Source organism: Amblyomma americanum, chromosome 2 (assembly GCF_052857255.1).
Source record: "Amblyomma americanum isolate KBUSLIRL-KWMA chromosome 2, ASM5285725v1, whole genome shotgun sequence".
In the NCBI taxonomy this organism is placed as follows: domain Eukaryota; kingdom Metazoa; phylum Arthropoda; class Arachnida; order Ixodida; family Ixodidae; genus Amblyomma; species Amblyomma americanum.
The window spans coordinates 66,695,834-66,721,899 of record NC_135498.1 but is presented as its reverse complement, the minus strand read 5'-3'; the positions used below and the strand labels follow the sequence as shown (position 1 = coordinate 66,721,899).

The window sequence follows — 26,066 nt, the reverse complement described above, 5'->3', positions numbered from 1 at the left end:
CTGCAATGCGCGGTTCCAACTCGCCTACGAACGCCTTTGTCCACCGGATCGCGTATACGAACGGCTTGTAGATATGACGCTGCCATACTGAGCGTTGGTCTTCTGTTTTCTCTCACGACGGGTGCCTGAACGGGCTTGCTTTGCTTTCCCTCAGGGGCCACCTCGTCGTTCAGTCAGCTTTTCACGTTGTCCTATGAGGGTTGGAGTAAGGTGCGGGGTACCTGCACAGTTATAACTCTCCCTTCTCTGCTTGGGACGTTAAAGCTTTAGTTTTTGTCTATCTGTCTGTAAGTCCGTGTAATAGTTTTTCGAGGCGTATTTTATTTTAATTTTTTATTAGCACCCTCTTTCAACTGCAAGATAACACTATATGCTTGTGCTGTGCGGTGATGAGCTTATTACATGATCGCGCAGGCTTTTTCCACGCCTCTGGCCCTCGGGCTGTCCGCCAGAATGTTTGGGGGGGTCTCTGTATGGTCAAAACGTGTGCACTCCGGTGTCTTGCAAGTGACACGTGGGCTTTGCACTTGGTTAGCGGAAACATATGTAAATAAGACTGCACAGCGCCTTTTCTGCTTTTCGGGTAACGTTCGAATGACGTTCTTTTCGACTTCTTCCTTTTTTTTTTGTCCGTCTGATAGTCCCCGCCCCTCTGCCCTTTCGTTTCTGACTCGAATCCGCTTTTTAGCTATTTGAATACACGTAGCCTTTCTTAATAAGTCGCATTAGGATTGCTATCATATTACCGTCGTATGCCGAGCTGTAGCCGTTGCACGAGAAGATTATACAGAACTCAGTTAAGTTTGAATACTTAGTCTGAGAAATTGGTGCGTGCTTTATTCGGGCGTCCGCCTCATTTTCATAATTTCCTAACGATCTGTTTTCGGAGCGCGGAAAAGCGTTGCGAACGGAACGGCGTTTTACCGAACGAAACGCATGCATGCACTGGAATTGTTAACGGAAATGGCATTGGCTGTATTCGCTTTCGACAAAGGAGCAACGGGAAGCCGGCACTCGGAGCCGTCTGCTTCGGCGAATGCGAGATTAGTATTCATGTCGGTCTCACTCTCGGTTAATATAGTTAATGGGAACAGCGCGGGAACTAGACAGGGCACACGCGCCACAGGCGCTGCTCTCTTTAATTGTGCACTGGCTATTTTGCGCGGTTCCCATTAACCATGCTGGGAAGTTATTAGATCCCCAAAGTTTCAATCCTGACTCCTAACTAGTTCGAATTTCACAATTTTTCCTTTTCTTTTTTCAGTACTTCGCGAAAGTGCCGGGCCACGCAAGTGTTTTCCCTCCGTCTGTTACACTCTAGAACACGAATACGCTTATATGGGAGTAGAAAGGGTGTAAGCTGTCCTGTCGCGCACACTTTTTTATAAAATGGGTGTGTGCGCTACACCCTTTTACAGATTATTCCCCTTTTACTCTTTTCTGTTTAGAGTGTATTCATCTTGGATTTGCAGGTGTTTCGGCCATCCATCCTCTCATATGGCTGCTGTGCACAGCATAGCAGGGTGGCGTGTCCATAGCCTATATGCCATGTCATCTGTCCTCCGCTCTGTATACTAAAGCTAATTTGGCATGACTCACGCCGGCAGCTCTGTGTGTGTGCGACAGAGAAGGCCGGAATGACATTCTCGCCCTGACTGTGTTTGCGTCGCCCACACGATGCAGATGCCAGTTGTGAAGGTCAGTGGCGGACGAAGCCATCTGTCATTTCGGTCTTGGCGTTAAGTCGGGCAAACAAGGACGAAATGTGTCGGTGAGCTGTTTGCGCGAAGCAAAGTGTCACAAGACGTAATACATATGATAAGAGATGTAGTAAGAGAAGCGATCAGACGAAATACAAAAGGGTCGTTCAGTGCAATCAGTCGTAACTGTAACTGGGCTTAACATAAGATTCGGCATTAATTATTCACTCTGGCATGCGGAGCACTTTGCAGGGAAGGAATTTTGTTCCCTTATTGGCGGCCGAAGGGCGCTTAACGCGGGGAAGTGGCATTTTTATTATACGGAACATCGCAGCTGCATGCGTATACTACTTGTCCAAGCGTGAATTCTTCACAAACCGGTCTTAGCACACGCTTTGGCTGTGTTCAGCTCAACGGCTTGGGAGTCGCTACTGTAGCATCAGTAGTGACACCCGGATCAGAATACGAAGCAGACCGACAGCAAAAACTTATTTCGGTGTCGTTTGACTCGCTTCAACGGAAGGAGCGGGGATTTGCTAATTAATTTATGCTGCTTCAGGCAATACATGAGCAGTTGCCAATACAGCAGTTTATATTAAAGGCAACTCGAGTAAGGCCCTAGCGCCGAGGGAAATCTCGCGAGGAGGCTTTTTGTGTATCGCAAAAAAAGATTGCGAATAATTTACAAAAGATAGCTACTGTGGGCGCACAGGGAAAAGAAAAAAAAATTACAACTATTTGTCAAGCGGCAATACAAAAAGACAAATTTGTATGCGTATGAAACTGTGCGTTTCTTCTTTTATGAACATTAAAGTTTGTATGTTTTAAAACAATGACAAAGCCTTGGAAATAATGTCTCGGATGCAGTTATCTGGGACCTTATCGATAAACACCGACCGACAGTAGGTATGCATGCCAGTAAGCCAGGAGCACGCGTATAAATGTACTAAAACTGTGACACGGAAAATACAGCCTCAGGCACATGGAAACAGGCGTCTACATCGCACGAATGCTACCGCTGTGTTTGCAAGTTACCTAGAAAGTAGCCTTAAAGGCGCTTTGAAAGGGCTCTAATAAAGTTGTGGTGTGCCTGGAAAGCCGCGGCTTCACGAATATCCTTGAGCAAGAATTTTTGTGCGCTTTTGTAGAATCTGGGTTAGCTGTATTCTAAATTTGAATTCCAGCGTCTTCGCGCCTTTCCCTCTTCTCTCGTCACTTTTTGCGCGCTCAAAGGTAGGCGCTCCTGCGCCGGCCCCACCGCTGACGCGCGCGGCAATTCCCCGGGGGGTGGAGCTTCCTCACCCACCGGAGCTACGCGGCTAACTGGCCATGTCCATGGTAGCTGCCTGACCTCTGAAAGAATCTAACCAATAGCCATTTCTGAGCTGGCATGCAGAAGAGCGTGCGACGAAGGATGCGAGCATGAAAAAGTCACCGCGGAAAGGGCTCGCCAACTTGCGCGCGCGACTGTGGGTTCTTTGCTGCGTGTAGAGGCGTATTACTTGGCTCAGGTGTTCATGACGAGAGTTTGTAGTGATTCAGCCAGTTCATGTGCTCTCTTCAGGTGCCCTTTAAGCTCATTTCTCTGAAAGCTAACAGAGAGAATATTTGGGATACTGGCAGCAGAGTAACCGCGCGCCGTAATTACTACCATAGTATTGGGTTTCAAGGAGTTTGACGTCTAAATTTGTAATGTGCGTCATTACTAGTACTTTAAGAAATGTACAGTTAAATGTCAATTTCGACCTTGGCTAAGCAATTCCGAAAAGCCCTTGGTAATGCAATGCTTCAATACTCGGTATGCCATACTTTTAAAAGTGCGGCGTCGCGTGCTCGAAAGCCGACAAATTAAGTGTTACTAAAAAAGGAGGAAATTGCTTTTGTGGAATGTAAAGTCTTTAACTCTTTTGGTTCTCTGTGGACACCTCAGCCGCGCCATGAGGGAAGGGAGGAAGGTGGGAATGAAAGAGCAAAGAGGTGCCGCAGTGGAGGGCACCGTTCTAATTTCTACCGCCTGGTGTTCTTTAGCGCGCACTGACATCGCACAGCACAATGCTGCTTTTGCATTTCACCTCCATCGAAACGCGACCTTTGGCCGCGGCCTGGGTTCGATTTGTGCCCTCGGGCTCAGCAACCGAACGCCGTAACCAACAGTGACTGGTGCCATGCGTATGCGTCCAGGCGTGGCTGATGGCCGTGCTTTTTCTCGGCCTGGTGCTAGAGAGAGAGTGGGGGGGGGGGGGGGGGGGGGGGGGTATTGACGGGAAAGGCAGAGAGGTTGCGCAATTAAAATTATCATCATTATCATCATGGGACTGCGTGAATACACTCGATGCACCGCCCTTATCTAGAAAGTAGTGCGTGTGATAGGCCTGCCGGTCCGTGTGTCGGTTGACATGCAACGCGCCTCTTAGTTGCGAGCGCCAGGTGAACTATAGGACAACCGTTCGCGGTTTGGTTCGCATATTGTATACGCACCCGTTTCGAGATGCTCTGGACGAGGGCTATTACGCAAACTGGTGGCTGCGTGCGGCCGAGACGGCGGTGATGGATGCGGGACAGTCGCACTGCGGGCTTGAGCAATGACCTGCCGCACACATGTCCGGTCTCTGTTTCGTTTCATTTTTTTTTTTAGTCCTGCCTCCTTGCGCACGCATACGGTTGTTGCACAGTGGCTGCGTTCGGCAAGCGCGTGGGAGAAGCGGGTCTTTGTTTCAAGGTGAGCCGCTTCATTGTGGCACTGAACCGGAAACGATGACAGTCGTCCTTTTCCTTGAGAACCTCCACACCCTATCGGCACACCTAAACCAGACGCCGCGCCTGGTTTTGGTTTTGGAGATGCCGTGGGAGTGCGTGGCGCGTTCTTTATAAGTACAGAGTTGTATAGTTCGTGCTCTTTTATTTATATAGCGTTCGGTTAGTAAGAATTGGAGCCAACACTGAATGGCCATCCTTCTCATGCAAGTTGTGCCAGCGGTGCTGCGGTGAAAGATGGTACAAAATCTCTTTCTCGTCTTGAAAAGAAATCAGCACGAATCGCGAAGACGCTTCGACACACACACACACACATGCTACGTCCGTTTAACGGGAATGGATTGTACGAATTTCTCGATCTCACGGGCGAATGGAGATTTTCCCGCAAATAGAGCTGTGCCGCATGAATTTTGCCTGGACTTAACGAATGTTCTTTCTTACGAAGAAACCTTTCCTGCTTTCCTTGAACATTGTTTAAACGAGGTTTAGCACTATATCGACACAAACTGCGATTGCTAAACCCGTTGTGATTACCGCTTGATCGCGAAATTCGTTGTGAAAAGCGGGTGTCCGTAATAAACCAATTTTGGTACTGAGAAGGGGGCTACTGATCCGGAGTTCCCGGGTTCGAACCCGACCGCGGCGGCTGCGTCTTTATGGAGGAAAAACGCTGAGGCGCCCGTGTGCTGTGCGATGTCAGTGCACGTTAAAGATCCCCAGGGGGTCGAAATTATTGCTTAGCCCTCCACTACGACACCTTTCTTCGTTTCTTCTTTCACTCCCTCCTTTATCCTTCCCCTAACAGCGCGGTATAGGTGTCCACCGATATATGAGACGATACTGCGCCATTTCCTTTCCCCAAAACCAATTATTATTATTATTATTATTATTATTATTATTATTATTATTATTATTATTATTATTATTATTATTATTATTATTATTATTGCTGAGAGGGGGACAAAGGGGGAATGGGTTTTTTCCGTCCTGTCCGCTATCTGTGGTTTCTGTACGCGTCCTTGACCTCCGCTCTCTATGAAATACGTAAGTCGGCTGTGAAATCTGTGTAGTTAGACCAGTCGTATCCGCTGATATCGTTCCGAAACCCAGAGAGACTTCGGGAAAAGCGGTGGCTTCGTTATAAACGAGGCTTTCGCTGTACTGGGCACACCGTGTTGGCAAGCTGCAAGGGTAGCAGCTCCAAGTACACATCATCCAGAGGCTGCGCACGACTTCTAAAGAAATCGGCTTCCGGAATGCGTCGATTTCGCTACAAACGAGTGTTTCGTTGTACCGAGTCAAGCGGCGACCAACTGTCAAGAGCGCGGCGCCGCTCCCGCGGCTTCAACAGGGGCGCGCGCTTCTCGTTTGAACAGCGAACTCTCCGGCGGCATGTGCGCGGCGGCGGCGGCGGCGCTCCGAGCTCCGAGGCTAGCGCGCTGCCCGAGGGCCTTCGGGCGCCGTAGTCCCCGCCTCCTCCTCCTCTTCCGGCGGCCAAGCCCAGTGCCTGCGCGCTCGCGGTTCACTCCGGCCGCTGCCGCCACCGCCGTCGCAGCCACCGCGCGCTCTCTCTCCCGGCCCGCGACCTGCTGTGCGCCGTTGATCTCCGACTCGACGCCGCGGGTGATAGATACCCCGACTGCGTGCGTGGCGTCGCCGCTGCCCGAAATCGGCGCCGGTTTATCACCCCCCTCCTCCCCCTGTTCTCGTTCGTTAGCGATATCCGCGTTGTTTTTCTCCATCCCTCCGCTCCTGCTACTCCTGTCAAACTTCGCACATCGTGCAGAACTACTTGTTAATTACCGTTCCGTCGGTTTGCGGACTGACCCGACTGCCTGCGTAACTCCTGCACCTTTGGAGCTTGCTGTGGACGTCTCTCGTGTTCTTTTTTTTTTATCTGCCTGTTACGCCCGGGTCTGCGTGCGTGATCACGCAGTGACTACGACCGAAGGCCTCTTTGGACCCTCGTGAGCGTCGTCTTGCCAACCACTTCGCCCGCCTATTCCCATCGTCTTGCTTCTTCGGGGGGTCTCTTGTGTGCGCGCTGTGAAAGTGACCTAGACCGGAACGTTAGGCGTCCCTGACCGCTTCTTCTCCTCTGCGGGGGCATCTTCCACCCGCTGAGTTTGTGTTTCAGGTAAGTTCCGTGCCTGGCTTACTTTACTTATGTTATTATATGTTTTACTCATCCCTACTGCTCTTTAAGAATGACCTTTGCGCTGTTTCCACTTGACACATCGTTACCGTAGTCCGTGCAAATGCGACCTTATTGTTTCCGTGAGGTATCTTTCGCGGTGACCAATTAGGGCAAGGCAGTGGTATGAGATGAAATATTTCTCCTCTATCAACCCTTACGCAACACAGCTGTCGTGGAAAACAGCTGAATGATTTTTCCAGCGCGGAGTTGGCGCTTAAATACGCCATGCCCCGTTGAGTGCCGATAGCCGCAAAGCACTTTAGGCAAGAACACACTCTTGAATGCTTCGGATTTCTAGACTGATTGTGTCTGACACTAACCATCTGACATTGTCATTGGTTAGCTTAGTCTGTTAGAACGACTGGCTTAGCCTTGCGTCGTGGTCATATGGTTGTTCTTTTCGCCTTTACAAATTTTGGTCGGGCTGCGAAATGGGCTTCCGAAATGGCCAAATTTCTGTGTTCGTATACCCGTCCGTCTGCGGTATGGTACGGGGCGGAAATTTTCCTTCCGTTTCTAGACATCGCGGAACACGTCAGCATTATGTGGCACTTGCTAGAAAACATATTTATGGGCCGCGTACTAATGAGGCGTCGATTACTAAATGACACGCCGCATATTCGCGCTCGGTCTGTCGACGTGCTGCATTAATTATTAACATGCGCTTCGATATTCCTTAAGTGCGTAGCTTTTTTTTTTTTTCTGACGTGCGACATTCGTCATGCACTCATGGAAGATGACATTCAACCTCTACTTCGTGGCACATTTTCAATTATTGCCTCATTTTGTAAGCGCGTGTTGCGCGAAAAAAAAAAGGAGAAAAGAAGCTTTACAATTGAGCTGGAGCGATGTGTGGGATTGAGCCGCCTTAACACAAAACCATTTCTATGTTTCTTTTTTCTTTCTTTAAGTAACCGTTCATTCCTGGCAACGAAGCCTGGGTCTGGACGGGGCGCAGCCGGTCCAAGACCAGTGGATGCGCGCTTCGTTTCGAAGGATAGCATTTGCTGGTGCGACATGTGTATAGTTCCTCATAGATGAAAAAAAAATATAATGTAACGCTGAATAGAAATGTGCTATGCTGTACGGCCGTCGCTTCTTCCATCAAAAAAAAAGATAGGCGACATGTGCGCGCGTGCGCTTGACATTTAGCTGGTTGGATGCTTGCTCGTACGGAGATTAAATTCTGCGCGGTGTGACAGCTGTGCTCTTGTGGGAGCAGCTACGCGACTTTCGAAGTGATCTGTCAGTCGCCCATTGGACGCCCAAGGTGTGACGTGGAGTTTCCTTGTATGGTAGTGGAAGGTTCTGGCGTCACGTCGCCGGTAATAATAATAATAATTGGTTTTGGGGGAAAGGAAATGGCGCAGTATCTGTCTCATATATCGTTGGACACCTGAACCGCGCCGTAAGGGAAGGGATAAAGGAGGGAGTGAAAGAAGAAAGGAAGAAGAGGTGCCGTAGTGGAGGGCTCCGGAATAATTTCGACCACCTGGGGATCTTTAACGTGCACTGACATCGCACAGCACACGGGCGCCTTAGCGTTTTTCCTCCATAAAAACGCAGCCGCCGCGGTCGGGTTCGAACCCGGGTACTCCGGATCAGTAGTCGAGCGCCCTAACCACTGAGCCACCGCGGCGGGTTCGCCGGTAAACTTGTCGCCATTTTCCGTGCATTAAAAGCCGGCCGTGAGCCTTTCTTTCTTTTCCCCTCCCTATTTGTGGAGCAAGTGCTTGTTTGGATTACTCTTCCTGCGTCTTGTTGCGTGGTGACCCTTTCTCACTGCTGTATTTTATACAGGTCTAGTTATTGAAAAGAAAATTAATGGGCTTGCGCTGGGCGCCTCAAAGCCGCTCCATGTTATGACACCTCGTGTATGCTTACGAGCGCTGTAGGTTGTGTTAATTGGTTTGAAGGTGTCTGTGCTGGTCAGCACCTTCAATCCACCCTCTCATCAGATCCTTGCGATTAGTCGCCATTCTGTGCACTCGTGTTTGTATTACCGCAAAGTCGCGGCTATAAGCGATAGAAGTCATGATTCGTTCATCATCATTTCTGCAGAAGCACTTTGTCATGTTTGTCCCGCACAAAGGGTTGTTATAAAATTGGTTTTGAAGGAATGAAAGGTGCAGCAACTGTATCGCTTCTCTGTGGACACCTCAACCGTGCCGCGCGGGTGAAAGGGTGGAGTTTGGAGTGAAAGCAGGAAGAGGTGCCGTAGTGGAAGGCTCGTGAAATAATTTTCACCATTTGGGGATCTTTAACGTGCGCTGACGTAGCGCAGCACACAGGCGCCTTTTGCGTTTCGCTTCCATTGAGGCAAAGCTAGTGGTTTTTGAGGAATGGAAGTGGTGTAGTTACTCACTTCTCGGTGAACACCTCAACGCCGCCAGGGAGGGGATGAAGGAGGAAGTGAAAGAAGAAAGAGGTGCCATAGTAGAGGGCTCCGAAATACCCAATTTCGACCGCCTGGGAATCTTTAACGTGCACTGATATCGCATAGCTAGCACACGAGCTCCTTTTGCGTTTCGCCTCCATCAAAACGCGGCCGCCGAGGCCGGGTTCGAACCAAGGTACTCCGGCTCAGAAGCCACTGAGCCACCGCGGCGGGTCAACGCAGGAGTAAGACATTGGTTGGAAGATGCGTGCACTTAGCCCTTTCCCCCTCCGTCATGGCGGTTCAGGTGTCCACTCCGAATAAAAGGCTGAGCCTTTCATCTCCTCTTAATCCCCACCTACTCTTCGGAAGTCGTCGATACCAGCCGTGGTGGTTCAGTGATTATAGTGTTGGTGGTGGTGCCAGCTCAGGTGTTTCAGTATCGATGGCAGATGCCGGGGCTAGCAAAAATCTTTTCCTTCCTTTTTACTATTTTTAATAAAACCACTACCACCACCACCAACACTATAATCACTGAACCACCACGGCTGGTATCGACGACTTCCGAAGAGTAGGTGGGGATTAAGAGGAGATGAAAGGCTCAGCCTTTTATTCGGAGTGGACACCTGAACCGCCATGACGGAGGGGGAAAGGGCTAAGTGCACGCATCTTCCAACCAATGTCTTACTCCTGCGTTGATCCGCCGCGGTGGCTCAGTGGTTAGGGCGCTCGGCTACTGATCCGGAGTTCCCGGGTTCGTTCCCGACCGCGGCGGCTGCGTTTTTATGGAGGCAAAACGCTAAGGCGCCCATGTGCTGTGCGATGTCAGTGCACGCTAAAGGTCCCCAGGTTGTCAAAATTATCCCGGAGACCTCCACTACGGCACCTCTTTCTTCCTTTCTTCTTTCACTCCATCCTTTATCCCTTCCCTTACGGCGCGGTTCAGGTGTCCAACGGTATATGAGATAGATACTGCGCCATTTCCTTTCTCCAAAACCAATCATTATTATTACTCCGGCGTTGACGGGTGCACTGACCTCCAACAACTTACTGTTCACAGGACCGCGCTATGTCGAACCTCGGTGTCTCAGCCAGCGCACAGTGCAGACGCTCCTGCGATTTCTTCCGAATCCAAACTGTCGCAAAAGGTCTGTCGCTTTACGTAACTGTGATTGGTTATCCACATGCACGCTTCGTTTCTCCACTCTGGCCCCCTTTTCTCTAGCAGACACGTTTTTAGCCGTCTGCGCGTTCCCTCTTTCCGTTTCGTCTTCAATTCCAGCTGCGTTTTCTTTTTTTAAAGCTGTGATTGTTTTGTTTGGGGGCTCATAAGCGTTTACCGCTGTGCGCCGTCTGGTGTTCGTTGCTGATGAATGCGCTTTGTTGCGCTATCTGTTAGACAGCTGTACTCGGTCACATCCCCCCGCCTCCTTCCTTTTGTTTCTTTTTATATTAGTCCACACTGCCTGTTGCGCGGCACTAGATGCTGTTTTCCGGGTCGCTTCAGCCTGGGATTTTTTCGATTCTTTTTATAGGCAACGAAATGTTCCAGCTGTTGCTGTCGAAGTAAAATTGGGTTGCCTCGAAGCACATGCGCTGGCGTCAAAAGAGCTACTACTGGGGCTAGTTGGAAACGCATTCTTGAAGGTATTGGTGAACGCTATCAAAATACGGAAAGGGACGAACACACAGGGCGAAGAGCTTTCTAACAACTGTTTATTCTCTGAAGAATCATGACTATATACACATAATAACGTCATATCATGCACAGAAGAGGCAAGGCGGAGGGACTATGTGTATATAGTCATGCTTCTTCAGAGAATAAACAGTTGTTAGAAAGCGCTTCGTCCTGTGTGTTCGTCCCTTTCCGTATTCTGGTAGCGCTCACCAATGCCTTCAAGAATGCGCTGGCGTGCCTCAGTGCTTACTGTGGTTGCCTGTCACTCAACGCAGAGGGTCACTTCCTGCTGTGCAGCCTGTGCTTAAGCCTCTATCGAAATGGGCCTGTAACCTAATAACCATTCGTCCGCGTCTTAATTTGTTGCACAATTTCTTCCTGTCTATAGTTTCTCTAGCCTATAGCTGGAACACGTTTCTGAACCTCTCTGTATTCACGCTGTCATTTGTCACCCCTCAGTATGTGCTGACCTCACGGTTGTGCCATCGCAGGTTGTTGACATTGAGGCGTCGTTGTGGCAATTTGTTCGGATCGTTTGCGGCTTTTATGGCAGCAATACCAGCTGAGTAGTAGCTACGCTTCCACCTGCCGCGCTAGCTCCGGGGCAGTGGGCGTGACGACGGTGGTGGCTTCGGTAAGCTGGTCGCTGCACCGGCGCATGTTAAAAATGCACGTTTAGGGTACTTTTATTGAATGACGTGATTCAGAGTTGTGACGTTCAAATGAGGGTTCGGAACGTCCTCTCTCCCGCGAGCACATCACTTTTTTTCGCCGTCGCCAACAGGGGATATGCGTGTCCGCGAGCGGTGCATTAGTTTCCGCAGGGAGTCGTATTAGGGGAGAAGGAGGGCGACTAATGAAGGCGGCAGTGGTGCGCCGCACTGGTGATCCGCGCATCTTTCATCTGAGGGGTGAACGGTGGGCCACATTTCTGTCGTTCCTTCACGTTATAGGAAAGTCACAAGTCAGAAGCCATGAAGTCCACTCCTAAGGCGGCCTATATATGCAAAAACAGCGTGTAGAGACTATATAAGAACACGCGGCGAAATGGCACCGAAAATTAACGGGCTGCTGAAAAAGAAAGACCGTCAGTCTTCACTTGAATGTATGAATGTTTCAGTTGCGTCAGTTTATGAGCAATCCACTGCGTAGGAGGTGTAACTAATCGAGATCCCGTCGTATGAAACAAAACGAAAAGAAGTAAAACTAAGGCCGTCGAAGTTAACCCGAAGCCACCCAGCGCATAACTATATATATATCGCTTATCAAGCCGCACCAACCATCCCAAAACAGTCTACCCTCCCCCAGCACAGACTACAGCTCATCTTCGCTCATTCTTCGTGCAAACTGCTCGAGACTGGAACGGCCTGCCATTCGACTCCGTGCACCACTCCGATCCACTGCATTTCAAGGCTGCCATCCAATCTCCCATTAGTGACACACTCAGCCCATCCCTCATGTAATACCCCATTCCTGGGGCATTTGAGGTATTGATAATAAATAAATAAATATACACGGTGTCCGTCGTGACCCATCACTTGCAGTGCAGCTTGCATAAACGTTAAAAGAGCATTTCTCCTGTTGCCGTTTTCGTCTTCTGTGGGTCCTGGTCTCATATATCGCTGAACTGCGCCTTACCGGTGATTCCAGAGGCCCCCTTCCTTCTATCTTGTCTTGTTCGTCCTGCTGTCCTCTCTGCCGAACGTCAGCTTTTCTTCTCTCGTTTCGTGTTGCACGAGGGCTGTTTTCAGCAATGTCGACCCGCCACGGTGGCTCAGTGGTTAGGGCGCTTGGCTACTGATCCGGAGTTCCCGGGTTCGAACCCGACCGCGGCGGCTGCGTTTTTATGGAGGAAAAACGCTAATGTGCCTGTGTGCTGTGCGATGTCAGTGCACGTTAAAGATCCCCAGGTGGTCGAAATTATTCCGGAGCCCTCCACTACGGCACCTCTCTCTTCCTTTCTTCTTTCACGCCCTCCTTTATGCCTTCCCCAAAACCAATTTTTATTATTATTAATGTTGTACCCTATATTGCTCGATCCGGCGGGCGCCAGTGTTGTATGTAGGTCGGACCTTCCCTCCACTTTTAAGGGGAGACGCGGGTATTGAAATGATGAAAATACGAAAATTTCATTTAAAAAAAATGGCATATTATGGATCAATACACTCTAAAGTCCATGCCTAAAGAGTTTTCATGCTCTAAATTCGACCTACAGCTAATGAAATATCTATACATTTCGCGCCTAGGAAGCCCGGAAATAGCGATTTCGGAGCGAGTTGCGACAGGACTTCGCGCCCGTCGCTTCCCACGACCGCGTCCCCGATGTCCGCCATCTTGGTTTTGTTTGAAGGCTGGGTCCCTTCCCCACTACCTGGTATTACTCACTACTGTGAAATATTTTTGGAATGTGCGCGTTCCGCTGTTTTTTTTTTTTTAGGCCTCGACGACCTCTAAATGGCTGCAGCGCGCAATTCAAATGTGATTTTCTCAGCTTCGTGTTTTTTGCCAACATGATTAGCCTTACGGAAGTTTTTATTATGTTTTTATGGTGCGATTTCAATTACTCTTATACCGTTGAATTCAGAAAGAACTACAAACTGTGGATCTATGCTGTTTTTGTTTGGCTGAGTCAAACACTTCAAATTTTCTTAACCATACTGTCACCTAACTATACTTCATAATTATGATGCTTGGACGAAATTTATTTTTTTATATGATGGTGTACTTCAGCAGCAATATAATTAGCATAGCTCCAGATCGCAGTTCTTTGGCTGCAGCGTCATTTCAATCGAAACCAAAACAAAAAGTAGAAAGAAAGTGTCTTCACAACCCGTAAGAATTTAACTAATTAGGATTTAGTTATTTTCCTAAATGTGAAAAAATAACAGATATACTGAAACTAATTATATTTTTGAAAACCGGAAGAAGAAACACTGTGTACACCCAATTTCATTATGATTTCTTTAATAATAAAAAGTTCAAAACCAGCGTCTCCCCTTAAGAGTCACCGTTCGCAGCATACGCAGCAGCTGCTGCGTATGCTGCGCTTTGTCGCCGAGTCAAAGAACCACCAGGAACGTCATCAAAGAACAACATGGCAGCATAATAGAACATATTGTAAATTCGAATGAATAACAGCGTGCATAAGCGGGTTTCAGAGTTGCCTGCACCTTTGATGCTGGAAGGTACGGAGCTACTTTTCACGTTTCGTTTTCACAAAAGGTCGGTTTCTTGAAAAGCGTAAACGGAGGGGAGAGGGAAGGTTAAGGGCGATTCACCTATAGACCCGACTGTGTTCTGGCTCGCCGGGATCGCCGATTTGAAATGCAAATGGGCCGTCGAACTACAGGCTTGCATGATTGGTACGGAAGAACCCTAGCTACTTTGGAGGAGAAATCGGCGCGGTCGTTTGGTATACGGCGTACACACTACTGTTTGGAACAACAGGGCTTCACGTCGTTCTGTGGTAGCTTGTGAACGTCAGGTCAGGTGTAGCGAGCTGCAGCACTGTGCTAGGTGCTGCACTGCGAGATGGCGTGGTGTGTCTCGACTCTCTAGGTACAGGCGCCCAAATCTTTAACTGGCGTGCGCGAACGGCGACCTTTCAGCTGCTTCAGCGCCGTATGGCGGGGCGAGGCTGGAAACAGTTTGAGGCTAAGCGCATGCGGACAAAGCGCGCTCAGCTGGGCCCATCGTCTGCTAGGCTGTTCCTTCTTAAGGACGTCACCACACATTATCGCACTTGAGACGAATAGGCAGCGTGAGTAGGCGAATGGTTTTGTTCACATTTCATGTTTCGAAGATCAGCGTCGTAGCAACCAAGCCAGAAAATAAAATGATATACCGAACACGCTCAATCACGCGGAAAACCAAAGAACATGGATCGTTCGTTCATAACTTCCTGACGTAAACGCTTTTTTTCTTCTCTAGAAAAAAGAAGGCATTTACCAACACACTGCCTCATTTATGCTTCAGCCCGGAAGTGAGGCCATAGAGAAAGAAATTGTGAAGCTATTGTGAAACTTCAGTGATGCTGCTCTGCACGACGTGTTCACGGGAGAGCGCTAATGGAGAGGTTTAGCATACCGGAGACGTACTAGTGGAGACGAAAATTGGTTTTTGGGAAAGGAAATGGCGCAGTATCTGTCTCATATATCGTTGGATACCTGAACCGCGCCGTAAGGGAAGGGATAAAGGAGGGAGTGAAAGAAGAAAGGAAGAAAGAGCTGCCGTAGTGGAGGGCTCCGGAATAATTTCTACCACCCGGGGATCTTTAACGTGCACTGACATCGCACAGCACACGGGCGCCTTAGCGTTTCGCCTCCATCGAAACGCGGCCGCCGCGGTCGGGTTCGAACCCGGGAACTCTGGATCAGTAGCTGAGCGCCCTATAGCCCCTGAGCCACCGCGGCGGTTTACTAGCGGAGACGTATACCAGTTTCACGTATATCTGTTGTGCATGCGCCGCTCCCTTACATAAAACCGGTATACGTCTCCGGTATGCTAAATTTCTGTAATAGGAATCATTTTATTGCTTTTTTTACCTTGTATTTGGAGAGGGCAGGTTAAGTTAACCGCGTCTGGTTAGGGAGCGGTTTGCGGTCGAGAGCAGTTTAAGGTTCCAACGCGTCAAACGCAGGAAGCCCGCGGCGCAATAGCAGCCGAAGCAGCAGCATCAGCGCGGATCGTCCGAGGTGCATGCGTGTCTCGGGCCGGGCAAACATGCTGCGAGTTGGAAAGCAGTAAATGTGGACGCTCAGCGTATGCGTGTCGCTCTTGGCGCTCTGCTGTGAATAAGGGCCGCCTCTGAATCGCGGACGGCGACCACGGCTAGGCAGCTCGCTTCCGCGGAAATCTCTGAAGGGCTTTCTGGACACCGATTATAGAGCGCTAAAGGACGCCAGCAACTACGCTCTGTATTTTCTTTTTTTTTAAATGCTTCTCTCCTACTGTATACTCGTGTCGCTGCTGATTTGCAGGGCGTGTGTATGTGCTCTCCGTAGACGCTTTTTCCTTTCTTTCCTGCTTTCTTTTTTTTTTTTTTTTTTGGCGACGCGTGAGTGCTTGCATATGGGCTGCCTGTGTTGCTCGCTTTTTCACCTCCGTCCCGCAAAAAGAGTTCGTGCATATGTGAAGTTCACAGTTTTAAAGCGTCTTGTTATTTCTTTTATTTCTTTTTTCTCTTGGCGTCGCTGTCAAAACTTGTCGCGCGTTACCCGCGGGGATAGAGTCGGCGCGGCGCATATAAAGGCGCCGTACAGCTCGCTCGTTCGCTCGCGGGGACCGTGTACACGATTTCGTGACGCGCGGCGTGTATGGCTCGCAGCTAAAACTGCTGCCGAGCAGCGCGTTTTCGCAGAATTTACGCTTTTCAGCGGAATAGTTTATCCCTTATTTATTGTGTTTGTTACGTGCAGTGTCGCGTGTGGTGGCTAAGTTATTTCTCGCGACGGGCCCCGGCGCGTTTTGCCTGATTGCGCTCACGAATGCATAATGCTTTTGATGCTAAAGATTTAAAAAAAAAGCTCTTCCGTGCTGTACTCTCGTCCTCAAGAGAGACAGTTTTGAACGTGGAGGTTTTCTTTCTTCAAGCATTCCGCTAAGGAAATCCAGAACACGCTTGAAATAATTACCAGGCGTAGCAAAGAGCGTTACACCGCGGAATGGTTATCGTTTAGCTGCATGCACTAGACTTTGAACATGGCCACGTTCACCAGAAAATCCGGTGTCGGCGTTGTGGGCGAAAAAGCGCGGGCGTGATTCGGTCAGGTTGCCTCCAGAGAGCAACCTAGGAGCAGAGTCCTTCAATGCTTTTGAAAGCATTGAAGGATTCTGCTAGGAGGCAGGTGGACAACACGTGATCTTGCGGCATCATCGCAACCTGCCCACCGGATAGTGTACAAACTGCCCACCGGGGCAGGTGGCAGTTAAATTAATTATTTGTTGTTCGGGAAGAACAGCCCATAGGTCGCACAAGGCCCACCGCTGGCAGCACACCTGCCATCGCAGGGCAGTGGCGTATCGCTTAACCGCTGCACCACTGCGCCGGGAGGGGTATGAGGCTGTAAAGCAGAGAATGACAATCTGCATGTATCGGAACTAATTACTCATTACGCTATCACGTCGTAACCTTAAGGCGGCGCTTAAGTGCCCCTGTCCAATTTACACGATTGGTCGAAGGGCGCCGCCATACTGGACTGTGGTCTATGCGCGGCAGCTACGAGCACCGTCTGGTATGGAAATTGAAAATTCGTTTCTAGGTAAAAAAGGCGCAGTATCTGTGTCACATCTCGGCGGACACCTGAACCACGTCGTAAGGGAAGGGATAAGGGAGGAACTAAGAGACAAAAGGAAGAAAGAGGTGCCGCAGTGGAGGTCTCCGGAATAATTTCTACCACCTGGGGATCTTTAACGTGCACTGACATCGCACAGCACGTGGGCGCCTTTTTGCGGTTCGCCTCCATCGAAACGCGGCCGCCGCGGTCGGTTTCGAATCCGGGTACTCCGGATCAGTAGCCGGGCGCCCTAACCACTGAGCCACCGCGGTGGGTCCGTCTCGTATGAACAAGAAGTAATTTGGGTATGAAGCCTCCCGCACTCTCCCCCCACGGCTCAAAAGCCAGCTGCTTCGAGGGTCGTGAAAAGTTCCATACCTGAACGTGGATGTGTGCAGAAGGAAACGTAAATAGAGAGAGAGAAAGGAATGAGCTTGAAAATGTCGTTCTCGTTGGTCACCTGCGCAGCAAGGGCAGCGGCCTTCAACCTTTCTGTCGCACAAATGACAGAGCCCAATAAAGTCATACTGGCTTCGGATATAATGACATACAAAATGGAAAGGTACAAGGGGGCAATGCCTTTATTTTCTTCGCGCATTGCTGCGTGCGGCTGAGTTTATATTCTTATCTGACGCATGTTTAATCTCGCAGCAGTGCGCCAAATACTCCGGTACGTTAAATTTGACGTTAAATGGCGCGACAAATTTGCTGACCGGACTTATACCAGGGCATAATGCAGCCGTGTCTCTGTACAGAAACTGGAGGGAAGGAAAAAAAAAAGCCAGTGTTGGGTGATTATTGGAAGCCAGCTACGCACAGTGTGCTTATTTCACTGCTTTTGCAGGAGCTTCATTGCAGCCGTTGGTATTGTCCTACACGTCGTGCATAGGTGTCCTTCTTTCTTTCTTTCTTTCTTTCTTTCTTTCTTTCTTTCTTTCTTTCTTTCTTTCTTTCTTTCTTTCTTTCTTTCTTTCTTTCTTTCTTTCTTTCTTTCTTTCTTTCTTTCTTTCTTTCTTTCTTTCTTTCTTTCTTTCTTTCTTCTTCCTTCCTTCCTTCCTTCCTTCCTTCCTTCTCTTTCTTTCTTTCTTTCTTTCTTTCTTTCTTTCTTTCTTTGATTTCCATTTTACATAATGGAGCAGACCAACATAAAATCTGCCACAGTGGAGGTTGAGAGGCCCTTGACCCCCTTTACACTTGGCAAAGTGGAGAAGCACAACATACAGAGGCCACCTGACCTGGAAAAACAGTCATCCAGATATACTTAATAGATACGAAGGAAAATACCATAAAACATACTACATTATCGCTCTCAAGTATGCGAACTCAAAAAAAAAAGTCTTAAAATGTGAGGGGCTCATATTTTCGATACTGATGCCAATTTCATTGAGGAAATTCAATGGTCGCGGTAAATTGTTCCCAAGCATTTGTTCGCTGTAAGTTGTCCTGCGTGTTTTTACCTCCCACTTTTCAGAGCGGCGTGTGCAGTAACTCTGACGTTGCGTAGTAGTTCGTGGCAGCGCCGTGCTCGCTGCGTTGTGGCCGAGAGCCACGAGGCTGGCCCACCCGCTCTCATCTCTCGCCGTCGCCGCGACCTCCGGAGCCTCGCAGCGCCGACGGCGCGGCGTCCTTCAGAGGGGTGGCATCCTTCGCGTAGTGGTCCCCTGCAGCCGAGCCGCCATGCCGATTCGACAGCGTCAACGGGTTGACGGACGACTTTGTGCTCCTCTCTCGGCCGCTCCACTTCGGACGGCGTCGACCGCTCAATCTGGCGACGTGGGCTGCTCTCTTTGCTGTTGCTTAAGCCTTCGGTATCTGACGCGTGGAACTTTGGGCCCGTTGGTCACACATGTTGGAGGCAGGGAAGCGGGACTTCGGACAGCATGTGAGGAAATACGCGGACGGGACGAGCGCTTCGTCGCGCCTGCATCATTCTCTGTGCTTACTCTATCACTCTAAACATTAATACTCCTGTATGGGAGTACAAAAGGGAGTAAGCTGTCCTCTAGCGCTCTCCCCTTTATAGAAGGGTGTAGCTGGAGCACAGCTTACACCCTTTTTTACTGCTTTCTGTTTAAAGCGTACACACTTTCTTCAATAACAGTGCGCCACGTTTATCGTGGCTGCTTCCCCCTCTGTCTCGCGGTCGAACGGCATGAGATTCTAAGACTCGCAGTTACTCCGAGGGAAAAGTGTGGCCCCGGTCTTTCATCCACCGCGTGGATGCTTGGAAGGGCAAAGTTCGTAGTTGGCAATTTTGGCATGTGCAGTAATTGGCTGAAAACGCAGGTCCAGTTCTCGATGCCAACCTCGCAGAACTTCTTTGCCGACTCTCTAACATTTAATCGGAGTAAATTTGTTAAAACAGGCGAAAAACGAACTATTAGGTATAATTGAATTTGCGCTCAGTGCAGGATACGCAGCTCAACTGTCTTAGAAACGGAATCCCACGTTTTCGTCCAGTAGCTAAGCCAAATACAATGTTTTGACTTCCCGATATTTTTGTGGCGCATGGACGAATCACTGTTTGCGAAACTTGCATAGACGGTGGCGCCTTTTTTCCCTCTCGGTAGTTTTGAGAAACTCTTCTGTCGAACGAGGCCTTTACCCTAACAAGGACTTTAGAATGGTGTACCATTTGTGGCTGTTTGTGTATGGCTAACTTGGGACAGAGCAGCGTTCGTGCTGAGCGAAGAACGAGCTCCAGAAAGAGCCCAGCCAGAATAAGCGCCAGAAGAAAGGTCGTCTTTGTCGCTGCTTGTCCGTGCTGTCCTACCGCTGTTCGTTTCCAAGTCATTAGGGGACTCGGCGACTTCTTTACGGACCGCTCTTGAAGTCGCTTTGTCCGGCTTTTCAGTGGCCTTCCCCATTGCCCTGCCTTCTCCTCCTGATCTCCATTTACATACGGCTCCTAATTTGCGTGTTGCGCTCCGCCGGGCCTGTAAGCTACAAAATTGAATACAGTTCGTTTTTTTTTTTGTCTTCGTTTTGGCTTTGTTCTTCATACGCTCACGATGTGAGCAACTGGCTGGATTGCTCACTCACTCGTTTTCATTTGCTGGCAGCTCTCTCTCTCTCTCTCTCTCTCTCTATATATATATATATATATATATATATATATATATATATATATATATATATATATATATATATATATATATATATATATATATATATATATCGTTCTTTCCCTACACTGATTGCACACAGTGCCCATTCCTTGTTTCTCTCTCTCTCTCTCTCTCTCTCTCTCTATATATATATATATATATATATATATATATATATATATATATATATGGAAAAACAAGGAATGGGCACTGTGTGCAATAAGTGTAGGGGAAGAACGTTCCAATGACAATGTAAAACGCACTCGGCCATATATATATATATATATATATACGTTCTTTCCCTGCACTGATTGCACACAGTGCCCATTCCTTGTTTTTCTTTTTTTATGCATTTGCGCCATGAGATGCTGAGGCGCTATAAATGGCGACAATAATGAATTTTCAAAGAGGATGGGATGTTGGTTGAAGCACTTACTCGAACATCCTTGTCCCGTCTTTGCTCTTTCGCTCGTACCCTCAGCTCTGCAGCGTCTCTCTTCAGAATTCCGCGCGGGTCCGGAGACCGAGCCGCCCACGTCAAGTGATGCTAAGTGGCGGCCCGCTTTAAGTGACACCCCGCGCAAATGCCCCATCGGGCGTCGTGTACGCCTGAATGAGCGCGAAGTCGATATATGTCACGCTGACATACGTTTACGACGGCCTGCCAGATCGTCCTAGCGGAAGGCTTAAAAGGGATCCTCTCGTGTCGAGTCGCGAGCGTGTAATATATGGAGCTGCTCTGTTGTGTGCACCGTCGTATATTGTGCGCAGCACTGCGTCCGTCTCGCGGTCGGGGGCCATGTGTCTTGTTGTGAGCGTGGTACACATTTCTAAGCTTGCCATAGATTCTCAGAAAGGGTTTATGTGCTGACGGTTCTACGTATGTGAAGAAATTTGTACGCACGGCCGTCTAAATTGTCAGCCGTTATTCTCGGGGGTTGTGCGTATATCCTCTCACTTTTTCCGTGTTTCAATATCCATCAGAACAGGTCACCTAACAGCGTTATCGAGCTCGAAGGAATGCTTCTTGTAGAAATTTATATATATGAAAGAAGCCAACAGCCACAGAAAGCAAGGAGCAAAGGGGATCTTTTAATTTTTTTTTTTGAATTTGTGGTGTAGATAAATGGAGATTATTAGTGGATATTTTATAGCTTAGAGATAATTGATTAAAAAAAACAGAAGAAAAAACAACCACATACCGCCGAGGAAGGATGGTATAAATAAACGAAATGCTTTGCAAACTGGAGCTGCCGAACTGCGCATACAAATGTGGAACTTATAACGATAGGAGATGTCCTGAGTTGCAACTATTTTCAGTAACCACATTTCAGTTTACGCTCGTTCTGCGGGATCTTTTTGTACATTATGGTCTGCTTTTCATACCCAAGCTGCCTATCTATTTTTTTTAATGTTTGCTCACATTCAAGTGCACTTAAAGCGTTCTTTCTCAATACAGAAGGAGCAAACCTGATGCGCAGGTCAGACAACAGCTGCGTCATGATATACTAATGCAATGGGCACGGAGGCGAGGAAGGATAAAGAGGAAGGCAGAGTAAGACAAGGGAGAGGTAATACAGTCGAACCTCGTTATAACGAAACGGTTTGTAGCGAAATAACGGATATAACGAAGAAATGACGATTCCCCTTGGAAGCTCGGTCAATACGGGCTATAACGAAGCTACGGCTGTAACGAAGTAATCGCCGGGCCCCTTCAACTTCGCTATAACAAGGCTCAACTCAAATATTGTTTCTTGGCGAAGAGGGGTAACCTGATGTAGAAGATATGCTACACCTACTCTTGCTGACCGGGAGGGGTGTCTTTGAAAACAAAAGAAAAAAAAACGCCTGTAGCTTTGATCTGACTTTACGCTGAAGGAAATCGCAGTCCCCGGGCGTCAGCATTGGTATACCCCAGTCGCTCCTTGGCGGACTTGTCTATCATGCATTGCTGCGAACCGGAAGGAAACGCTATCGGCTTTCTCCTTCCCCACGGGGAGCGGAGCAGGGAAATTTCCAAAAAAAAGAATGAGGAAAGAAGGGAGCTGGCGTTGGGGGAAACAATTTCGTTCCCTTAGCGGTACTGCCTCCCCAGGGCTGCTTTTGTTTACCGATCGCGCATTTCGATGACCGCCGTCGATTCTTCTGCAAACTTCCAGCAAGCCAGCGTATGCGTCCCTTGAAAATGGGCGCGTTTTTTTTTTTCTTCGCCTGAACTTTTCCCCAGTTCCATTGTTATTTGCATCCGCCACACGACCCTCGCGGGACTGCCTGTATAAGCTGGAGATGGGAATAACTGACCTGGGAATAGCCAGCCGGAGAGCTGGATGGGCATGAGCGGGAGGGTATAGGGGAAGAGACAGGATCGTTCTTTTCGGGAGCTTCCCAAATAGGGAAGAGTCTTCCGAGACTTTCCCACTGTCTCGTACTGCTTCCCCCGTTTCTTTATGCGTTCTTTGGGTCAAGGGACACGTGCGGCTCCTGCATCGCGGCTTGCTTTCTCCGTACCCTTTCTCTCTCTTTTTACCCTCACTCTCGCGCTTTCTCTTTTTTTCTTATTTCGAGCGCGGATAGCCGGCCCGAGAAGCCATTTCGCTTGCTGCGCCCGTGCCATGCAGAGACGTTCGCAGTGCTATCCCGGGAGTGTTTTCGCGAAATAACGCCGAGCTCTCCTCGCGCAGAGCAAAGTGCTCGGGACGGGCCAGGGACGGAAGCCCGATATTATAATAAAACCGCGCGCGCACACGACGAGCTGGCTGTTCGCCTTTCAGCGTTCGCTGAACGAGCGCTCGTTGAAGGTGAACGATGCCGCGGCCGTGTCCCGTTGCACGCGGCTCCGCTTCGGAGCACCCTTGTCCTTTTTATGTGCGCACGTATTTTGCTGTCGTGTCTTTTGATCCCTTTGCCGAGCTCGCTCTGGGCCTCGCCGTGGGGGAGCAACCCGTCTTTGCATCCGGCGAAGCGTTATTCAAAAGCGCATTGCGTCGGCAGCGGCGTGCGGTCGTTCGTTCGTGTTCCACGGAGAGAGAGAGAGATTCCGGAATGCCCGAAGAGAGCGAACGCTCGCCTCCTTGCCAAATTGGACGCGCGCCTCCTATTTCTTCCGTTCGCGCGCATTCCTTATGCGCCCTCTTCCCTTTTTCCTTCTTTTCGTTTCCCGCTTCTTTTTCAGCTGCTCCCTCTCTTCCCTTAACCTTATACATTCTATGTTCGGATTCCCCCTTTTTCTTTTCGTGTTGCGCGCAGTAAACACGTCGCCGGACATCTCTCCGCCCGTTGGATGCCTTCGCCGCTCAGTATAGGCGATTTGAATGCGACGCGATGAGAAGGCCGGCCACCATCATTCTCATGTGTTGCGTGTCCGTATCCCGTAGCGCACCCACGCGCTCCGTGTCTTGGCGCGCGCGTGGGTTGGGATGTGGGGATGAATACATACACGAAGTTGCATCTGCAGTCCGCGTGAATGCGAGGAAAAGGTCGACGCACGGAGCGTGGCCTCCTATAAGGAAGGTCGAGCAACGCATATCTGGCATTCTTGCCTCGTTCGGCGCCGTCCGTGTTCTGCAGCTGTGCAGTGGAGTCGGTGTTCGTTGTACGCGTGGAATGCCCGAGCGGTTGTTCGATGTACGTGGGACGTGGTGAGCGTTGGCGGAGGTTTCTAGTGTATACTGCATATAACGTGGATTGCGAGGGTCCTGAAATGGATGTGTTTTGCGAGGCGGATGATTTCTTTTCGCATTGTTTCCTGGTCGCTCTAGGCGAGTGCTATAATTTCGAACATGGGTTATGCGGGAAAAAGAATGCTTCAAGGGGATGGGATAAGACAGTACACGGAGCGGTGGAAGCCGGTAGGCGTAACGTTAAATATACTGAGCGAGCTGCGTAAATGAAAAAATGGACGTGTTGTTTGTAACTCTGCGCGTATACGTTAAGCACCATTAAACGCCTAGAATATTACCGCAAGTATTGCATTGAGGAGCAGCCACCACGAGCGGTGCTTCTATCTGGGAAAGCTGGGCAACTTTCCAGTCGGGAAAGCTGTGTGTGCCTGGAGTAGGGCGTGCTGGTTTTCTTTGCACGCGAGATTGTTTTGTTAGTGTGGTGACATATCTTCGCCATCTTGAAGCACGAGGTCATTTAGCCGCATCAAAGTATTTTCGCGCAATTAGCATTTTCGCGTATTTGTAGCATGATGGCGTACAATACTGACTGATTGCAGACATCGGAGTTTTATTTCGTGTTAAATTTCAAAAGCTTGCTTTTCAATCTAAAGGCCGGTGCGATGCATGTGATTCAACATGGCGCCTCTCGATTGGACAATTGGTGTCGCCACCCTGCAGCGAGTCCTAATCATCATCATCGTCCATGATTTCGTGATCTGCAGGACAGGGCCTCGATCACTGATTTCGAATGAACCCTGTTCTTCGCACTCAGCGGCCACCCCATTCTCTCAGATCTCCCGATCTCCACTTGTGGTTTGCTGGATGCTAATGCGATTGTCCTTCTGTTCGAAATCAGTACGGGTTGCGGGTGATTTCAGTTTCATGTTGCCGAGAGCAAGAGCTGTCCTGGCTAGCTTAGCTGATCGGCAATCGGGGGGGAGGGGTGGGGGGAGGTCGTGAGATCGATCGCCGATTCGGGGCTAATCCTTTCTTCGATTTTACAGCGAGAACTGTACATTTTTTAACAGTTTTTGTTAAGAAAGCTGTGCGCCTTTCTTTTGTGGACGCAGATGTGCTGCTCTCCGTCTGCACGGTAAACGCATTTTCCATCCTTAGCCCTTAGCAACAACCCCACAGTGGGTGGTGGGTAATAAGGGAGTTATTACTCATTAACATCCACCCAAGCGCAACCATACGGCTACAGATATGCAGAAAGCTTTCACGGAAAGTGCGTAGATTAAGAAAAATTCGTCCTGGTTCGAGGTTCGAACCAGTGACGACCGCCCGTCGGGGACAGTCGCTTCGCCCACTGAGCTAACCAAGACGGCTATAGCAGATGGTAGGGCGACAGCGAACTGGTCAACATCTCAGACTGGGAATGGTCTTGACGCAGTGTTTAGGAAAATCCCCCAAGGTGGTCTAGACTTGTGATAGGTGAGCAATTACTCATTAGCATCCACCCAGGCGCAGCCATACGGAGCTTTATTTTTGTTAGTTTAAGTTTTTTAGCATTGGTATTGTGTACTTCGGTTACACATTCTGTTTGTCCGTTTTCTGCTCTAGATTTCGTCGCCTTACCGCAATCCGACACTTTTCAAAGTCCACGTGCAAACGCACTCTCTGCTCCTTTACAAAGTTTCACTAGAAATGAATTTTTGTAGGGGCTCTCACTGTCGACCAGCAGCAGCGCATGACGCGGAGCTTGTACGTTTCGCTGGTTGTAGCTCTTATTTTTGTTGTTGCATGACAAACGGCGTCCCTGGCGTGCGCCATTGTTGTCCAGTGTCCGGCATCCACCACGCTGTCGAAATCCTCCGGGCCGTCGCCCGCGCATTGTGTGCGCGTTAAACCGCTTACGTATAGTAAAACCCCTGCATGCAGTGTATACACGGAGCGGCAGCCATAGAAGACACTCGTGTATCTCGACCGAACAAGTGGAAACGAGCAGCGTTTACGAAACCACGGCGAAGCTATACAGCGCCTTCGCGCCGCAATAACCTTCATGCTGCGCGGCTTTGTTCCTGTCCATTTCTCACCGGCCGACGTTGTGCACCCTTCCCGCGCAACCTCCGATCGATGTTTCGTTAAACGATCTTATCGGAAACGCGTTTCGCAGCTCGGCGTGTTTGTTCGTGTACATACGAGGAGAAATGTCGGCGGAACCCAAGGTATTGGGTTGCGAAAAGAACAGAAGCGATGGGCGCGGCGGCGGGGGAAGCGTTCAGTGCGGAACCGAAAACAAAAGGCGGATTGTGTATGACAATGAACGGGGCTGCTCCCACGCGAAGGTGAGGAAAGAAAGAAGAATGAAAAAGA

At 49.3% G+C, this 26,066-nt stretch overlaps 1 protein-coding gene across 2 annotated transcripts in view; it reads left to right on the top strand.

Annotated features, from left to right (window-relative positions):
- The window catches only part of Tpst (tyrosylprotein sulfotransferase), a 273,629-nt gene that overhangs the window by 84,421 nt on the left and 163,142 nt on the right, over window positions 1–26,066 (top strand). Inside the window, exon 1 of one of the 2 annotated variants that reach the window (XM_077654524.1) lies at window positions 5,930–6,591. The exons of the other annotated variant lie outside the window; for it this stretch is intronic. The gene's annotated coding sequence lies outside the window, so the exon portion shown is untranslated. Of the gene's footprint in view, window positions 1–5,929; window positions 6,592–26,066 lie in introns of those variants that run through there. 2 annotated transcript variants of the gene reach the window in all.